Source organism: Onychostoma macrolepis, chromosome 12 (genome assembly GCF_012432095.1).
Source record: "Onychostoma macrolepis isolate SWU-2019 chromosome 12, ASM1243209v1, whole genome shotgun sequence".
In the NCBI taxonomy this organism is placed as follows: Eukaryota; Metazoa; Chordata; class Actinopteri; order Cypriniformes; family Cyprinidae; genus Onychostoma; species Onychostoma macrolepis.
Window position 1 is genome coordinate 9,371,277 of NC_081166.1, and position 20,679 is coordinate 9,391,955.

The 20,679-nt window shown below is 38.3% G+C and overlaps 1 protein-coding gene across 17 annotated transcripts in view; it reads right to left on the reverse strand.

Annotated features, from left to right (window-relative positions):
* Nucleotides 1–20,679, reverse strand: part of rbfox3a (RNA binding fox-1 homolog 3a) — a 450,519-nt gene that overhangs the window by 84,712 nt on the left and 345,128 nt on the right. The gene's annotated exons all lie outside the window — the stretch shown is intronic.

The window sequence follows — 20,679 nt, forward strand, 5'->3', positions numbered from 1 at the left end:
GCTGTGCAGTTTTGTAATGGGATGAGGAGCAGATGTGACACACTTACTAAAAGCCTGACAGCCACACACACACAATACCAGCGACCCCGCAGCATATGGATGTTTACTCTCCTTGCAAACACAATTGGGCTACAGGTTCCTGACGAAGAAACAAGGAACTTAAAAATCTACATAAATAAGTTCACTAAACTTCGTCGACTCCAGAACAGTGCTCATATGAGATGACCATGACAATATTTGCAGGACCTCCACACATATTGGCTTTATTGAATTCAACATTTATATGGTTTTCTCGCTGGTGGCACAATAATTGACCTCACCAAACAAAAACATTTATAAACCTATTTTTTCCCCCAATTTTGCGAGCTCAAAACAATTCTTTCATTCTCGCTCACTGATCCAAAAGTGATTTGAAAAGTCACGTGCCGTATTGGCCGCTCCATGTATCCCGAGGCGGTCCAACTTCCCCCGTCCTCTCTGACCATTAAAGCGCAAGCAATTAAAGCCCCTCCTCAGATAAAACCCACCTTTATTCCTCGGCCCTGCTTTCTCGGCCATAAACTACACTCATTTGGCGTCTGATTGTTGGTGGCAGCTGTTTGATGGGGTAAATAAAAATGCAGTAAATAATAGATGGCTCAGATCCTGTGTTTGTTTGGTGCCTGAGCGAAGCGGTGCTGCACAAACGCGGGTTTAGACGTATATGCAGATATGCGCCGTGCCGACACGCATGCAAATATGCAACCTAATGCAAATGCGTCTCGGTCAACGTTATATCTTCTGACAGTGCAGTACGCTTTGTGGCACTGCCACGGGAATCAGATCAATTACTCGAGGTATTATTTCATCTTAAAAAGGGCTTGTTTGGTTTGTGGCTTGTTTAAATGCAGAATGAATTCACTTGAATGGATCCTTCTGATCCAGACGGATACATAAACACTCGGATCTGCCATATATATAATGGTGAGATGCCCAATAAATTCCTTTTGTTAGCTTCAGTGCCTAATTGATTTGGATCCGTTTAGAAAGGACGATAAAAAAGAGGGGGATTTGGTGTAAAATGGAATGGGGGGAGGCATCTGTTCCCTGGAAACTGTTCCCCGTCAGCCAAGCTCCATTACTGGGCCTATTCACCGCAGTATTAACCCTGTGTCAATGGACCTGTCCAGTCGACAGACCGACCCCCGTCCCCCACTCTCGCCACCCAGCTGGCCGGGCCCAAGCCCCGCTTACCGTCCACCGCCGGCGTTTTTTTCAGCCTGATAAACGCTCATTTCCCACCGAGCGGACGTAATTCCTGAATCCCCTTTTGCTTAGTTAATTTACAGCCCTGTGCAGGCAATTTTCCTCCGCGCCATATGAGGCGAGCTTCGCCTTCTCTCAATTACCGTAAATTGTCTGCGAGCGCAGGGGCTGTGAGACATGAACCGAGAGGGCTGGAGGTGATTGGTTGGAAGGGGGTGGGTGAGAAGCTTATTTTCCCAGGGCAGGGTGGGGTGGGGCAGAAGGGGACGGGCCGCGGGCTGGTCCGGCCAAGCATGGCCGGGGTGTTGTGGACTGTCACACGCACTGAAGTGAAGCTGATGGCTAATTTACAGATGGGCCCCCCCAAACCCTCCATGGTCCATGCCCCGTAGCCAAAGCCAGTGAACAACTGACCTCTTTATAGTGTGTATGATATACGTTGCAGGTGCACGCAGGGTCATCTATTATGAATGAGACATGTATTGCTCGAAGCATTAGTAATGTATGAGCTGGGCTTTGGTGGAGCGCGGCTATGGGTCCTAGCAGCAGTTTCGGTCCCTGCCTTGCCTTGCCTATCTCTCTCTCATACACTCACACAGTGCTTCTGATAGCAGCACTAACTCATGTTACAAGCCATAGCACCTGACAGCTCCTGCACATTCAGCACCGCCTGTCCGATTTGGATGCTGGGAGTTCTGCCTCAGGGGCCACACTCTACTCTCTCAGCTCTTCTGAGGAGAAAAGAGAGGAGAGGAGGAGAGCTGCCTTGACCAGCCCCTCCCTCGCTAACTCTGCCTGTCTATATTTAATCTGTCTGACTAGGAGCACATCTGGATCCAAAGTCCCGCCTCCTCTCATTGTTTCTGTATAAATAGCTCATATACTGGACCCCAAAATGTGGTACACTTGATAAAAAAGCCTGTAGTTATGGAGATATTTTGGCTAACAGCCATTTGTTAAATTGCGTAAACAGTGTTGAAAATATATATTTTAATAACCTATTCATTTTTACATATATATTACATAAATTATTAAAAAATTACAAATTTTTCGGTGCCTACAGCCTAGTGGTCAGCGCACTGACATTTAGCGCAATTGCGCCAATCGACCTTTGCCGATCCCGCTCCCCCCTCTCCACCCAACACTTTCCTGTCAATTTCCACTGTCCACTGTATTTAAAGTAAATAAAATAAAAAAGCAATTATTTTTGTAAATATAAAATTTGAAAAAAACATTTAATAAATTAATCCTAATTACAAAAAAAATCTAAAAATATTTTCATATAATATATAAATTATTATAAAAATGAAAAATAATTTGTACAAAAATAATATTTAAAATTGATGTGAAACATTAATATAAATTATCATTTTATATATGCTTTTCATCATTCTTAACATGTACACACACACTGCATAATGGTAAAAAGTAATACATTTATAACAACAAAAATTTAGAATTTATTTTTTAAATAGAAATACAAATTTTTAAAGTAATTTATAATATATACACATAACTGACAATGATTAAGACAACTGACAACATATAAATGTTATTTTACCATTTTTAGTCAGATTCCAACCCTGATAACCCAAAACATGATCTGTCTCAGGCTGCCAGCCTATGAAATATATGTATAAAATATACATATTATACACATATGAAATAATGATAAAATGTTATATTTTGTATTTTTTTTTTAATAATTTATCTTTTAAACTGGCATAATGGATAAGACAACTGACAACAGATAATAGAAATTATATTTTTTAATTTTCAGCTCGAATAAAACTCAACTTGTTCTGGGGGGGAAGGACAGGCATGACAGTGAAACACTTTCTGGATTTCACTCAGTGGCATTTATATCTCCAGTCTGTCTATGTTCATCTGTTCACCTGGACAACACTAGGGAAAAGCACATTATATTCCACACCAGTAAGCCACAAAAACCGCCTGAAAAATGTCGCCCGCTTCCATAATTGATGAAGTTAGGCGGGCTCTCAAGACTTTGGCTCTGTAGACTTGCTACAGCTCGCTCTGTACCACCACCAAACTTTCGAGAGTGTGGCGGTCTTCAACCAGCAGTCTCTCTCGCTCCCCCTCTCTCCTCCATTCAGATGAATTAGTAAAACTTCCATTAATAATGCAGGCATGTTTGAAGCCACAAAAACCAGAGATAGCGAGTGACTGAACAAGCGAGCATGGCTAGAGAGAGCGAGGGGCACAAGGAGAAACTCTGCTTCTCTCAGATATCATGTTATAAACGTGAGAGGAAATCTCATCATACATAATCTGTGTGGCGGCAGACCGCCGGAGAGGAGTGGTTAAAAAAGACGAGAAGGGGCTGCAGGATGGAATGATTATGACAGGAGGCATCACTCAGCAGCTGTTTAGAGGGTGGAAAAGGGGCCATAAATCAATTTCACACCGATTATGACACAATGCAGAACTGCGTGAGCTCCGCGGAATTAGCTGTGCACACCGAGGATCATGTTGGGCTAAATTGATCCTTGTAAAAGAAAAAAAGGAGAAGAACTGGCACTACAGAGGGACAGAAAGAAAGACAGAGGGAGAGAGAGGAAGCCAGCTATGAGGCTTTAAAAGACGAGAGATTACAAGGAACCGGGTGGGAGGAACAAAAGTGGAGACAGATTAGTGGAGAGAGAGAAAGAAAGATGGAGATAAAGAGGTGAGAGGAGGGAGAGTGGCAGCGGGTCGCTTCTGGTCAATGTTATTGTGGTACTGACTATCGAACTGATGGCGAGCGAAACTCACATGCCACTGAGATGCAGGAAATCATATGAATCACAGTCTAGAATGTGACCAAAACCTTTTAAACCTACTGACACAATCGTATGCTCTTTGGATCATTTTCACAAACTTGTGGCATCCTTGCAGTTTGAGTGCTGCTGACATTTAAACAATAGTGGGACAAACCAAAGACATTATAAAATTCATTTTTCATTTATTAATTCATTTTTTTTTAATTTAAATTAAACCTTTCACTCAAGTTATGATTAAAAATTTGTAAGGAAACTGAAAATATGCAAAACAAGCATTTTTTTACTAGTGCTCTCAGACCCTATTGTACTTGTAAATCAACAAAATAACGTCTTAAAGGGATAGCTCACCCTAAAATGAAAATTCTGTCATCATTTACTCACCCTCAACATTCTTCAAAATATCTTCTTCTGAGTTCAACAGTTCAAAGGAATATATAATGATGAAAGAATTTTCATTTTTGGATGCACTACCCCTTTAAGAAAATTCAAAAAAATAAACCAAGAAGTTCTTAAAGTGAAAAGACATTAAAGAGTGAAAACCAAGGGCAGCTCAGTACATGCAAACATGTAAAGCATTCAACACACAGAGAAGTCTGTAATTAGCATGCATGGCACATCTGGACATCAAATGGCAATTTGACTCATTTGATTCATTTTAATGTAGACACTTGACATGACGTGCTACCACTGCAAATTCTTCCATGTGCCCTCTATGCCAATAACCTTCCCCATCTTAACAGACAAGCATCTCCAACCAAAAAAAAAAAAAAATAAAAATGTACAAAGAGATCTGTGCACGACGGGAAACTCTTGTTGTAGAAGCACACACGGAAAACCAGTTGTACTTTGAACATACTATATTAAAAAATGACATTCTGGCTTTAAAATTTGATTGAATTAGCCGCATTTGAAGATGGTGTAATCAATAACTTATCTATGCATACTTGTGTTATAGTAACTGATGAATTCAATTTAATTAAGTCAACATTAGTTATTTGGCTATGCGATTGCTAAGGTGTTGCTTATTGAAAAGAAACGGAAAAAAAAGCCAATCCTTAAGCTCACTTTCCCTCCTTCAAAGTCAATCTATGAGTTTTTTGGCCCATTTTGAACACCACAATGTTAGAATCCATTAGGATGAGAGCTGAATTTGAATTTGCAGCAGGATTACAGTCAAAACCAACATGAAGCCCAACTACATTTATTTGAACAGACAGAACTTTAAAGACTACGAAGGGATGGGATGTTCCTTCTCAGTATAAACAGAGGTCCTATTGGGTGGAGACTATCTTTAACTGCTGATAACGTTCCAACACCACATGCTGTAAGAAACCCAGTAGATGTACTTGAAAGTGCATATCTGACGGTCATATGCATGATTCATTCATCTACACGATCTTTCTCACCCGTCAGTGCAGTTTAGAGAATAACGTTCGCTGTGTGTCATAGTGTGTGAGTGGACTCCTGGTGAAGCCCACGGATCGTGATGATCACAGGCGTGTGATCGGAGGCCAATCGGTTCGGTAATGATGCTGATGTATCATGCCAGTAAGTACAGGAGCACAAGCAGCCCCTTAAGCAATTATGCTAGCATTAAATAATCATTACGCAACCTCATCAGGAAGCCGGCATATTCAGTGTTGGGGGAGAGAGAGAGAGGAAGAGCTACGTGATTTTTAGAGGAAAATTAAGTTCTGGACTGATGAATATTGAGCAGTATCAGGCCAGGCAGGCGCTTTGATAAGGCCGTTTCTAATGAGGAATGGCCTGTTTTACACACATTTAAAGAAAGGGTGAGCCGAGAAACACACACGCACAGAATGAAAAAGGGTTTAGAGAGAATAAATGGCCTTACAGAAAATGGAGTTTCATCTTAGACTGTTTAAACACTCGATTTAAATGTTTGAATCAAACCCAATTTCGATTTCACCCTACAGGTTTCTTCACATTGCACTTTCGGCCACAAACTGCAGTACGCTTGCATCATCAATGCAAGTGCTAACGGCAGCTGTTTACCCCTGTAGCTATGTAACGATTTACGCACAAGATGCAAAATTATTAATTCACTTTCACAAGACAGGATGAATTTCTACTGTACTACCGTGAACTGTATCGGAGCTAATCACTAACCAAGATCAAATTTCAAGCAAACCTTTGGCGCTTTAACATTAACCAAATGAACTGAACTTTCATGTTGAAACAACTCGCTTATTGTAAACTTCAAAATAAATATAAATAAAAAACAGGTTTTTAAAATATTGATACAATACTGAGATAAAAATATCAAATACACAACCCAAACAGCATACCTATGAGAAAAATAATCTCATAATCTAGGTTAAATGAAAATAAAATTAAAAATATAAAATCTAAACAGATATATTCATTTACTGATACTGATACAATTTTTTACAGCTGTATCAATAAAGCCCTAAAACCAAAACCCAGGTCCTCTTTGAGGTCCAAAGAGCGAGTGTAAGTAATCTGTAGTCTGGACTATGTGAAGACAGCAAATCAAGATGTAAAACCCTGTATGACGCTTGTACTGGGCTACAAAGTGACGGGGGATGAAAATGACCTAATATTTTCAATGGAAGTGAATTAATGGATTTTCATTCTCTCCAAAGTGCTGCATGTGTAATTAAGGAGGACTGGCCAGCCGGGGGCTTCCGTGGTGCTTAGCAAACCGTGGCTGTCTCCGAGTGTGACTATGCCGCAGCGCTGTACTGTGTGTGTGTGCATACGTACATGGTTTTTAGCGTATAAGAATATGTTTATCTCAGAGTGTGCAGTGCGTGATGGAGTGTGACGCTGAGGTGAGTCGGGGTGCGTGAGGTACGTCTCCCACACGCAGCGTTACATTAATTCGACTGGTACAGATGAAGTAATATCTGGAGGGTAGTGTAATTAGTTCAAATTCAATTGGACTCAAATACTTCATTATATACCTGCCAACAACACCAGGGATTGATAGCCATGGTTTCTTTTTCAATTTCCTTTTTTTCCTTCATTAATGGCTTGGAATTAATGGAATGACATGGTCGAGTCAGGCAATGCTAGAGGAGAGCATTACAGCACAAGAACTGTATCATGGGGCTATCGGAGGCTTAGCAAGCATTAGAACAATTCGTTTCTTGGTTTCATTTTTTTTAGGCACTCACAGCATGTAATTCATCTGCTGAGAGAAATCAACAATTATTTCCAAGTATGCAAAAAGTAACAAACAGGGTTATTAAAGTTAACTGAAACAAACAAACAAACAGACAAAAAAAAAAAAAAGGAATAAAATAAAATTAATAAAAATAATAACAATAGAATAAAAAATAAATATTAACTGGAATAAAATAAAATATAATTTTTTTTTTATTAAAACTATTTATTTTTTAGCTAGTTGACAAGACAACATTTCTTATTTTCATTTAGATTATATTGATGTACTAAAATAAATAAAACTACAACTTAAGTAAAAAAATTATATTATAAAATTAAATTAAAAACAGACATTTAAAATAATACAAAAAAACTAATTAAAAAATATATAAAATCTAATTATAAATCTACATCTAATCTAATTCAAAATATTAACAAAAAGTATAATAGTATCTCAGTGATGCTAAAAGAACAAAACTGAAAAAAAAAAAAAAAACCCTGACTTTAATATGAATAAAATAATAATGAATTTGTTCTGTGATTTTCTACAAAGAGGTATTGACATGTTTTGGGAAGAAGATGTGTAAAGGCACATTACCCATAACCCCCTGGAATATTCCACTTCCTATCCGTAAAACCCCATTATTTTAATTATTTAATGAATATTTAAAATACATAATAAAGATATACATTCTAACAACAATAGTGCAAATTACATTATTCTTTTTCTCCTTTTTTGTCAGTCCTGGCAGGACAATGTCTTACTTCTTATAACACACTTACATTCAGAACTGTGAATGCAATCTTAAAGAGACTCAGCACAAACACACTCATATAAACTAATGCCCCAACCTCAACGCTGTTGTCTTATTGAAATATTTGTTCGCACGGCTCAGTGGCCTTTAATCTTCCAGGGATCCGATTTTATATTTGTCTTGGGTGGATTTACTCCCTAACTCTGCCTCTGTTTACCCAGTGTAATTGACAAGCCACTTAGAGGAATGGGAAAAGCAAAGTGGGACGGCATGCCCTGTGCATCAGCATGCCTCCTCCAGTCTGTCAATGTGAGACTGTATGTTTGTTTAGCATCTGCTATACTTGTCTAAAAACACTTGCCTGATGCACGGGGGACATCAGTTCTCTCTCTCTCTCTCTGCTGGCTGTTGACCTGTGGCTGACACAATCAGCTTGTCACTGCATGTAATAATGGAAGGAGATATTCTGAACTTCCCGTTTCTACTTTTAGAATTTGAAGGGTGCTGAATATATTTGCCGGCCTTCATATGCCACAAATTACTTGACAGAAGTTGACAAGTTAATGAGAACATAAATGTCAAATTCGGCGAGTTAGTGTGACGGAAATGCAATACTGGAAACATTTTTCGCCACATTCTTTAATTAGGAAAAAACATGTTATTTTGAGTTTTTTGGTCAAATTTTACTAAAACTGACGAAGCTATGAAGTGTAGCCCCAAAACATTTGGACACTTAAAATAAATCAATTTAATCACATTAAATGCAAAATATCACACATTTGGTAACAAAGATAACTTTACTGTTAACAATGTGATTTTTAGTGGATGTATGAGATTAGTTTTTCTTAAGTTCCAACAGGTTATATACAATCTTTAAAGGAAAACATTTGATAAAAATGTTGTATTTGATAAAAAGGTCAGTAGTGTTGCATGATAAAATTATAAATGTGCAAAAATATTTTAAAATGTATAAAAACAACACAATATTATAATATTATAATTAAATTAGCACAATATATTAAAAATATATTTATAAATAATTTGATAAAAAATTTAATAAATTCCACATTAATATTTTACAACATAATGCACAGCTTTTTGTAAATACTGTAAAAACGCTGTGTTTGTGCTGTGTGCAGAAGTGCAAATAAATAAAACAGAAGCTATTCTTTTTTCTTTTGTAAAATGCATCGGTTATTTGTTGCCATCTGCCCCGTAGATGAAAGGTTAAAGTTACAAAGAGGGTCTGATGTTGCATGCAGGTTTTAGTGCCAACCTTGGAATGAGCTTTTGACATCTTGCAACAACAGTTCAATACCCATCCAGGGGAGCCTCCATCGCCCGTGTTTGACGGGGGAGCAGGCAAAAAGACGAGCCTTGGCACCTGGTGTCTGAAAACCCTGTGACTGCTCTCAGCTGGGGGGAGGAGTTCTGGCTGATGTAAAAGCTATCTTTGATCTGAATAAAAAGCTGAAGGCTCTGGAAGGGTGCACTTTGCCATTATTCATGGGAACTTCAAAGCCTTCGTAATTAAATTGGAAGAATACCTAACAAAGAAACAGCCACAACGGAAAACTAAAGAGAGAGAGTGAGAGAGTGGGAAAAAAGAAGAAGGAGAACAAATACTGGCGCCAAAGCGAAGCCATGTCGAGCGATGTCTGGAAAGATCCTGAGGGATGTTGGGAAGTGGTGCAACCCTGGAGCACAGATGGATCTGGAGGTGGATTTGAGCGGTGAATCACATCACCTCTCTCTCCTCCGCCCTCTCCTGGAATGCCACAGGCTAGTGTACGGCCCGCTATGAAGAGGCTGACCACCGTCTACCTCTGTTTGTTCTACCAGACTGGTCTGTGGGGGCTGCACCCTGCTAGATACCCCCTCTATGCCCCTAAAATTACCTCCAATCCATCATCTATCCCAGATATGACCTAATCGATAGGTGGGCCCCCGCTGCTGCCAATGTCAGGGATTTTTTTTCCCGCCGTCAGAAGTTCTGTGAAGGTAGGAGTGAGGTCGGAAAAGTGCCGGGGAAAGTGCTGAGTCGCCTGCAGCCCACAGACTTTATTCATCTTATCAAATTACAGCCACCTCAATAACCATCTCGTGGGACTCGAGACTGAAGAACAAGATTTCTCAATATTTCCAGCCCTTGCTTGATTTCATTGTTTTTCTGATGAATGGTGAACACAGAGTGTATGAATGTTAAAAGGTGCCAAAAGAGGATGCTGATTCACTAAAGCAGTCATCTACAACCGCAAGCAAATTTCATAAACCTTACTAACGATAAACTCAGTCCTGGATTGAGAAAATTCACATGCATATATATATATATGAAAAAAATGGATTGTTCATCCAAAAATGAAAATTCTGTCATAATTTATTCACCATCAACTTGCTCCAAACACTGCATAAATTTATTTCAATTGTTGAACACAAAAGAAGATATTTTGAAGAATGTTAGTAACCAAACAGTTGACGGTAGCCATTGACTTCCATAGTATGCAAAAAATGGTACTGTGGAAGTCAATGGCTACCGTCAACTGTTTGGTTACTAACACTTTTTAATATCTTCTTTAAAGTTCAGCAGGAAAAAAAAAAACTACAGTTCTGGAAAAGCTATACTGTAACTTATGTTTATGGCACCAACTAAAGAACATGGATTCAAAATGACACATACGATACCAACATGTTTGAAAAATTAAATTACGCTGTAAAAAAATGATTTTTTTCTCTACATCTTTATTCATATCCGAAATTAGTTGTCACATCTTTACTCACTCCTTTTTGCCCTTTTTAAGTTAAATATAAAAGATTTTTTTACAACTGCCATCTAATAAAATAATTAATCAAATCAAATTAATCAAATGGCAAAGTCTACTGGTGCATGAACCATGCTTTCTCCTTATTTTATAAATACACTGCAAAAAGTAAAACTTTTCAACCCTAAGGAGTTGCAGTATTTCAACCTGATCTGACCTTTCTGGTTGATTCAGTCATTATTAAATAATATTTATAACTTGAATACAGCCAGTTAATTTAGATGCTACCACATTTTTAGGATACTCAAGCTTTTTTTTTCTTTTTTACATTATCACAGGAATCTACACAAACATTTTCACATTTGTATAATTATGTTTTTTGTTCTGTCACTCCATAGTTTGCCAGGATACAAATGGCACCAGAAAGACCTTCACCTGGTTTCGTACGCTTCTCTGAAGGCACTCCGAGCTGGGCCTCTCAAGTTCAGTGTGAACAGCTCGAGCGATTAGAGTAATTACTTATGACAGAACACGCGGAGCTGCTAGCATCCAAAGCATCCCTCTGCCTGGCCTGTTTTCATTACACTGCATCTCACTCACACACAATACTAGTGATCAACCTCAACAGCAATCATCTTAATTTCTAATTATCCCAATTAATGTATGCAAATGGGGTTAATTCAAACTTATTGAAACCGTTTCGAAAGCTGTGCAATCAGCAAACAGCTCCATCAATTAACATCAATATTTGTCTTGCTTTTATTATTTAATTTTCCCATGGTAATGGCCACAATTAGCAGTAATTAAGAGCTTCCGTATGCGAGAGGAACTGAGCTGTTGATTAGAAGCGTATTGAAAGGTGCCAAAGCCGAATCCCTCCCTTCCAGCTCCTCTCCCCTCAAGGGGGAAAAAAATGGGCAAAGAAAAAAAAATTGAATCAAGATTTTCAACATGAAGCTGATCTACAGCCTTGTGAGGAGAAAATACACACACACCGACAGCAAAAAATTTTACAGTCTGTTGAGAGTATCAAAAGAAAAGAAAAAAAAAAAGAGGGTGATTAGTTTTGAACGTAAAGGCTATGTACCGCAATGCATACTGGGTAAAATGTTCTGTGACATATATACAAAATGGGAGTTTCAATCAATTTGCAGCAGTCACAAAGGAGGCGATATGTCAGCGAGCATTTCATAAAATTTTCCGCTTTCTTTGTTTCTCTATGGTACGCAATGAAAGGCTCTGTTAATCAGAGGCATATGTTGGATTATTTATTGCGAGCATGATAATGTCATTATTGTGCATGCAGGGCCACAGGGACCGGCTCACTTTTTGCTGTGCGTGTGTAGAACAGCGCAGATAATGCATTCAGCAGAATTACACTAATACCAGCAAACATAAAAATCCGTCGAACAAAAATCTTAATCATTTCTGCTAGCTGGCCCTGTAGGTTAATATTACTGTGCCTAACAGCAGGTAGAGACCTGAACGAAATGAAAATATATTGCAATTAGACTAGGATTGATTAATAGACGGCTCTATATTAAACTATGCTTGACTAAGCCATACATAATTCACCAGTCGTGTAACTGAGCTTTGCTTTAGTATTGGACTGAAAATGGCTTCAGGGTTTATGTAGCGCTAATTGTTCAGCAGGTGAGCGTCTGCGCTAACAACACTGTATTACCCTTCGGAACACTGGAAATGAACTCATTCATTTACAGACCACAAGAGTACAGGCTAGCTTACTAAAACCTTGTTGTAAACATATGAAACGGCAGCAATTAGGTCTAGCAATGTGAAAAACACATCACACCGTTGAGGTCAAAGGCTACTGAACTTTAAATGTCAACAACAAATGTCCATCGCTAAGCTAATTCTACGCTATTGGTGTCGGAATGTTGTCGTGTTTGACAGCTGACTGATGCGCGCGGCGAACGCTAAGGTAATTACTGAGGGGAACCACATCGCTAGTACCGTCTAACTACCATAACCTTCTGAATGTCAGGTTGAAGACCTCGTCGTACTGTCTACGATCCTTGTGTTGGAGGACCTCCTGCAGACACTACATGTACGAAGCGAGGCTCGCTAATTAAAAACACGTTTTCACGCTAACCTTTAAAACGCTAACCCCTGCTTTAATGGCCTTTAGATAACGTGGTACCTGTGCTATCAGGGCTGCGCACCTATGTCGATCCTCACCTCACCTTTACATAGCTCTCTTTCAATTAGAGATAGCGAGAGTGAGAGTGAAAGTGGGGGGAGAGAGAGATGACTAGCGTCTCATTTTTATGTGAGCGGAGACTTGAGGGGAGCTGTCTATAGGCCCTTAATTTACGGCGGAGCAAAAGTGGCTAAGCAGATGGAGACAGATACAGTGGGACACAAACTTCTCATACACACACACACACACACACACAGAAGCGCATGCAGCTTCTGTCGTAAATTATGCTGAGCAGTGGAGAATTTATGGGGCACAAATATCTCAGTACCAGCCTATCATTTCCTAAGCACTGTCAGTGTAATTCTTTCCTTGCCTGTCTAAACACACAGATAAAGCTGGTTTTGACTACAGCAGAGACTGAGAAGAGACAGATAGACAAGGTTAGGGATGGGGAGGTGGCGGCGAGGAAAAAAAATAACCATGTGGAGAGCCGGAGGAAGTGTCTTATGTTCGCTAGTGTGTTAAAGAGGGCGTTTAAATTCAAATATCACATATGCAGCTGTGACGCATTACTGTCGACGTGTTTGTTTAAAGGAATATTCCGGGTTCAGTACAAGGTAAGCTCGAACGACAGCAATTGTGGCTTAACGTTGACTACCGCCAATTAATCCTACTCTTCTTTAGTGAGACACTTACAATGGAAACGAACAGAGTCAAAATACACAATACTTTTAATAGTACAGCTACAAGATGTTAACAATTTTTCAACCATGTGATCAAAACAAATGTATAACTTATATAATATATAACTAATATAAGTTTTAACAGAAAAAAAATAAATAATGTGCCCTATCTTTAAAAAGTTTGGGGTTAGTAATTATTTTTATTTTTATTAATACTTTTATTCAGCAAGGATTATCAGAAGTGGTAGACATTTACAATGGTACAAAGGAATTCTATTTCAAACAAATGCTGTTCTTTTGAATGTTCTATTCATTCAAGTATCATTAATAATAATAATAATAATATAAAAAATGAAATAAATATCAAATTAAATTAATTAAATTAAATGCTTCTTAAGCAGCAAATCAGCATATTAGAATGCGACACTGACAACATAAGTAATGGCTGCTGAAAATTCAGCTTTGCTATGAAAGGAATAAATTACATTTCATAAATTAAAATAGAAAATAGTTATTTTAAATTGTAATATTTAATAATTATTACACTTTTTACTGTATTTTTGATCAGATAATGCAGCCTTGGTGAGAATAGGGCTGAAGTCTTACCAACCCCAAGTGCTTTTATAAAATTATAAGCTTTACATTTACAGAAAAAGGCCCCAATTCCATTGTAAATGCCTCACAATAATCTTGATTATCCTACAAACTGAACAGTATAACCCAGAATGTGTATAAATGTGCATAAAAAAACTTTAGAAAGCAGAAAAACAAGCAAACAAACAAACAAAAAAGTGAAAAAGCAACTTTTAAGTATTCTTCTCATATGTACCAAAGACTCCACTGATGCCAAAGGGTCCGTACACCCAATAAATAGATTCTCGCTCAACAAACTAGGTATGGCTGAGAGAAAAGAGAATGTTTTGAACCAGTACAGCAAAGAAATAGCAAAGGAGATGAAGGGGCGGCATTATAAATTCAGCTCCAACTTTACAATGTAAGAGATATACTCCGGGAGAACCAGCGCAGAGATTTCAGGGCTTATAGAGGCTTAATGGGAAAGGTGGTCAGGGCTGGCGTATGGCGTGTGCCCTTTTGCTACCCTCGAAGTCTTGGCCATGAGCAGCGTGCAAAGTACACATACTTCGATAAAACGGCATCCAATTTACCCAGCTATTCTCCCCTCGCTCGCAAAGGAGCTGAAGTACTTTGCGTGTCTGCTAAGGAAATGAAACTACCTCACACAGCTAATTAACTCGTCTTGGAGGAGCAACAGAGAGGAGACTCCAGTTGGATCGCCTCAAAAAGTCGTTCAGTCAAGTTGATCTGGGGGAGGATGATCAGAACAGACTGTCTGAGCGAGGATAGTGATGTCTGAGCTGCATGAGTGAATACAAGAAACATAAATAAAACATAAAAAGAGAATGAATGAGTGCGAGTACACCACTAAAAATTTAGTATTTCTAAATGCATTATAGCAATGCTCAAATATCATGTAGCAGAAATTAGACACGTTAGACAAGTTAACATATTCAAAATCGACATAAATTTGAAATACAAATTTCTGCTATTGTTTAATAATAGTCTACGATGATTCATTAAACATTTATTTATTTTTTAAGCATTTTTACAGTCAACTTGCTAAATATGACATAAGAAATTTGCTGTATTTCATTGCATCTACACAATTTACAAAGACAAGTTTAGCGGGCCACCCTGGTTGTCCTTTCTCTGACTGTACAGTTTGCATAAATAAAAGACATCAGCAAGTGGAAAATGCTTTTAAAGACATACTTTTATCTTTTATAAGAATTTGCACCGACATGAGTCACATGCGAAACTAAACCACTTTGTAAGTTGTTCTTCATGAGAACATCTGCTAAATGGCGTACATATAAATTATTTGTCATACATGCCTCCTCTGCACAGCCCATGTGGAGAATTTAGCCCTGAACAGGCAAATAACACCTACAGTACGTGGGCACAAATTGATCTGTGCAGCATATCTGCACTGATACACAGATAACTAACTATACTTCAGCCTGAAGTCTTCTAAGCATCACAGGGTCTTCAGAGATTTATTAAGATCCACCCAATGGATCTAGAAGACCCTGGAGGACCCAACCTTCCCATCATTCTCACCTCTTGAGGATAACCGTGGTGCAGAGCCAGTGGCGGCCCAGCGTGCATTGCAGCAAAGCACAGAAACATCAATACCGATGCACACTCTCAACACTGGGGCTTGTGGGAAACATCACACCATCTGCAGAGATCTAATGCAGACACGCTCACACACATGCCACAGCTCTGATGTTTCTCTCTTAATTCCACTCACAGAGACATGACGTTTTTGATTAGGTGTAGTTTAAGACTTCTACATATAGGACGAGTAATCAATCCTGAGGATTAAGTTCTTGAATGAAAACCTTTTGTAACTTTTTAAAAACAGCAATCATTAGTTGTATCAGCACTATCAACAAAAAGTTTCCGTAACACTTTATTTTAAGGTGTCCTTGTTACACGTTACATGTACTTACTATTATAATAACAATAAATGCATAATTAGATGCAAGTATCCCTAAGCCAAACCCTAATCCTAACCCATATAGTAGTTAATTAATATTACTCAGTACATAAATGTATAATTGCACTGTAACAAGGACACCTTAAAATAAAGAGTAATCAAAGTTTCTTTTAAATGTCTATAAAAATGTGACTGATCATATCTGGTTTTTAGCTTATGAATACTTATAAGTACATCTTTATAGAATTGATTAGAATCTACAAACTGAAAGTGGAATTATCAAAGTATTTAAAGATAAAGCATTGAGTTTTTATTTTATTAATAATAATAATTATATTTAATTAACTGAAATACTACTATAAATAACAAGTTTAATAACCTGGGAAACATACATTTTGAGCGACTAAAAAGAGAGCTAAACCTGTAACAGGGCATTTCATGACTAAATATAAAGATGTTAAACATTTACTAAATAGAGATATATAAAGCGTTAAGTCAAATGGTTAATCATCAGCTCAGAGAAAAAAAAAAAAAGAAGAAGCTTAGAGTAAAATGACTAATTTCTCTTGTGCGCCCAATTATGGAGGAAGATAAATATGGGGATGGCTAAATAGATGCCGATGCGGTGGCCTAATAAATAACAATACAATGCATCATTAACACTAGGGCACAGTGAAGGAGAGGACTTTGGTGAATTAGCTGCATGAACTAAATAATGCAGTGCAAAATTTCAAAGAAACTTTTTTGTTGATTGTGCTGATGCGATTTAAAAAGCCCAAGAAAATAATTACGCCCTTTGATTAAATCACCAGCGCAGACCACAAATACTTTATAGAATTACTACCAAATTCACTTGAGTGCTGAAGTCATTGTGTTTTTGGAATCCGCAGGTTTTATTTCAGAAACTCAATGCCTGGAATTGATTAGCCTCATAACATGAATAATGTGATGATCCAAACAATGACATGAAAAATCTGTCTTTCTTTCCTAACTGTTCCAGAATCCATAACTAATGCAGCACTAATGCACACTTCATATTTATGCATACGAAATATATTCCTTCAATCTACGATGCGCAAGATTGAAGGGATGACAAGACAGAGACAAATGTTGGCACATCGCTGGTATTGTAATCAATAATTTAGTGGAGCTGATAGAAACGATATTTTAATGAGATCCACAGCACAGAAAACCTATGGAGAGCGTTTTCATTTAGTATTAATATGAAAATGCTATGTTCACTTTACATCAATGCAGAGCAGCGCTTGTCTGGGGAAAACACTCCCTTTGTTGTGTAGAAGTTCAAATATGTGTGTGTTGCACCACTGCGCTACGATGCTGTCAGATCACGTACCTATTTCCTATAATAACCTGCTTTTAATCTCAAGAGTATTTAAACTTTGATTTGATTAGTAGTCGATGCTGATGAGATGTCCGTTTCACCCGCCAAGACTTTTTTTCTTAAAACACGTATGCGCAAATGAAGTCGGGACTCTAATGAGTAAAACTAATTTTGTACAAGGTGATATAAAAGGATTCCTTGAATTGAAAACAAAACACATTTCTTTTCAAGCACAACGGCCAGCTCATTAATTTGATCTTATCAGATGTGTTTAAGAGTAGAAACAGGCTAACTACAATACCGTTAGCAAAACAATTACTTATTGATACGCAGTATTGATACAAGCGGCTGCACAGATTCATCCTCATTGCGGCTGTCGTTAATTTCCACTTACTGTTTCTAGACAAACTAGAAGGAAAACGAGACTGTTTGAAGCTAACATCTGCTTTAGTGCGATGGACATCAGCTGATCCGTATTCCCAGGGGTTTCGCTTCCATTTCCAACCCATTATGTCATCGGCTATTGACAAGCAAGTGTATTCTGAGTTACGCTCATAGCGAGAGTCTGAGTGAGTCCGGTGTGTGCGCACACATGCGGCGAACGTGTGTTTCAAATATCTGATCATCGTTAGCAGGGGTTGGTGTCACTCAGCAGGACGTCTTCAGGGAGGAATGAGCTCCGACTATCTCTCCTGTGCAGCACAGAAAAAGAAACGGCTTCAACCACTCCCTACGTTTCTTTGACTTGCACTAGCCCACCCGTCCAATTATATCTCATTGTGGCTGAGCATTCATATCCCTCTCAATCCTCTCTCATTCATGGATTTCATTTTCTCACACCTTCCTCTTCCTCTCTTTAATGTTTCCATCCTTGTTATTCCATCTACCTCTTCTCTGGCTGTTTTCAAAGCTGGCTTTATTCCTCTCTATAGCTCTAGACTTGCGAGAGACCACCTGCAGCAGAGCAGGTGAAGCTTTTGTGCTGACAATTCAACATGTGAAATACACACAATGTTTTTTTTCCCTCCTATATGTGTGCGTGTGTATGGGTTTTGGAGTTATACTTGCAAAATGACTTCGACCACTGCTGGAAATGACTAAAAACTCACTGGAGAATAAGCTTCTAATATTCAGCTCCATGGCTCAGGAGAAAATCATACAATAGCGAGAATTGTTTAACTATCCTGAGCATGGGTAAAGATTTTCGGTCCTCTAGGGAAGGAGAGATGCTTGCACAAGCAGATTTACTGCTCCGTATTGACTCAAGACTTGAGAACCAGCCTCTGCCGCAATAAAAGGAGAGGGAGGGAATCTTATCCAGGCAAATTTAAATTAAATGTAGATAGAGGTCACGTTTGCTAAAAAAAAAGAGAAAAGAATGTAATTGAGAATATTTTTTTTTTTCATATCCGTCAGGATCTTTTTTTTTTTTTTATGCTCACTTGACATCACTGTCTGACAATTCTTTTTTATTTTCAATACCAGACTGTATCAAACAACAGTGGTTTGATGTTTAAATGAGGTTACAGAACAAGCTACTGAACTAGAAACACGTTCTGCCTCTGCAATTGTTTTGTTCTGCAAATCCACGCAGTATGAGAAAACACACTGTTTGCTAAAAAATAACCTGCATCACAACCTGCATGACGCTCCGGCTCAAACTTTTGCTATCAAACGGAAAACAAAAGCAGTGTGGATCCCTAGTTAATTCCTAATCCAATGAAAACAGACAGTAATGCAGCTAAACCGCATTTGTGAGCGCTAGTGCATGCAGTCAGCGGCCAAAACACACACAGACATTCACACACACAGATGCATGACACACACATTAACTTCACAGACATGCTGTACAATATGTGAAAATCAAGAAAAGAAAAAGTATTTGAGTTATCACAGCAGCGGTGAGCAATTTAAAAATATAATTTTATTTATTTTTTAACAATTATCTACTTTGTTATAACTTCAAAAAATAATTGTGTTCTCACATGCTTGTAGACATTAAAATGTCTTTAAGTGAAATGTATGAGATGTATGATTTAAAAAGTGTCTAATTGCATACAAATATTAAATTACAATTTTTGTTTAAGTTTACTTTTTTGTAAAACACACCTTCCTTTCACTGTATTGTTTTTGAAGCACACAACGCCGTTTCCCTTAACTATTTAAAAAATTTTTGGGGCATAGACTGCAGTCTAAGATGAGACACAGGTGAGGAATTTGACAAGAAAGAACGAAGACAAAAAAAGCGAAGAAACAAATCTTATTACAATTCACAATCTACAAGATGTGACGTGCCGTGTGTGGCTACCATTTCAGCAGGTGAATAAAAGCAAAGAAAGGCAAAAGGAATAACGAATGGGATCCTGTAGAATCCCTGAGGGTGTGATAACTCTTTCTGAATCTGTCTGTATTATTTGGAAGTGAGTCATACTAAATTTGATAGATGAGAACAAGTCTGCGTTTCATTCTTTTTTTTTTTTTTTTTAACTCTCGGTGCAACTGACTTCAGAAAAAAAAAAAAAAACTGAAATCGCTGTAAGAAAATAACAATATTGAAACCGAAACAAACCCCTGCTAGCACCTCAAATGCAATGAGCCCAATATGACAGATATTTGAGAGACGTTTCTCACAGCTAATCAATTACGGGTGTACACAAAAACAAGCCCTGACATCTTGTCGATGACATCTGTTCAAAATCAGATGAGGAATTATGAGGACGCTGAAACGCGCAAACATTTACAGGATGAATTCTTAAATACGCCTTATTTGTATGCACAGACACACATGTACACACACAGCGAACGGCGCTGGGACAGCAGAGGCCCGGACAGCTGGTGGTGTGTGTGTGTTTGCCGGGACAGCGACTGTTAAGGTGATGAGTGAGGAGCGATTTGGTAGCAGCATGAGGCAGGTTATCTCTCAACAGCCTTATCATTCTTTATATCTGAGCAATAACACACCGTCTAGAGGAAAGCAGCAGCCTGCCATTGCACACGCTGCCTGTAGTAATGCAAACACGCGGCCAAAAACAATCACCACAGCCCCTCACGTGCCACACAATTTCCAAGCACCTTCAGAAAAGTCAGCCAACCCCCATTTACTAAAACGGACTAATTCAGTGACATCTGCCTACATTCGGCCAGTGAGCAGCTCACAAAAAGCAGAGACAGATTCACACAACTTGTGAAACAGAAAGCACTGAATGCAATTAAACAAGAAGAACGTCAATACAACTGACACTAAATGACAGTCCTGGGTTTCTGAAAACCTTTCAACGAA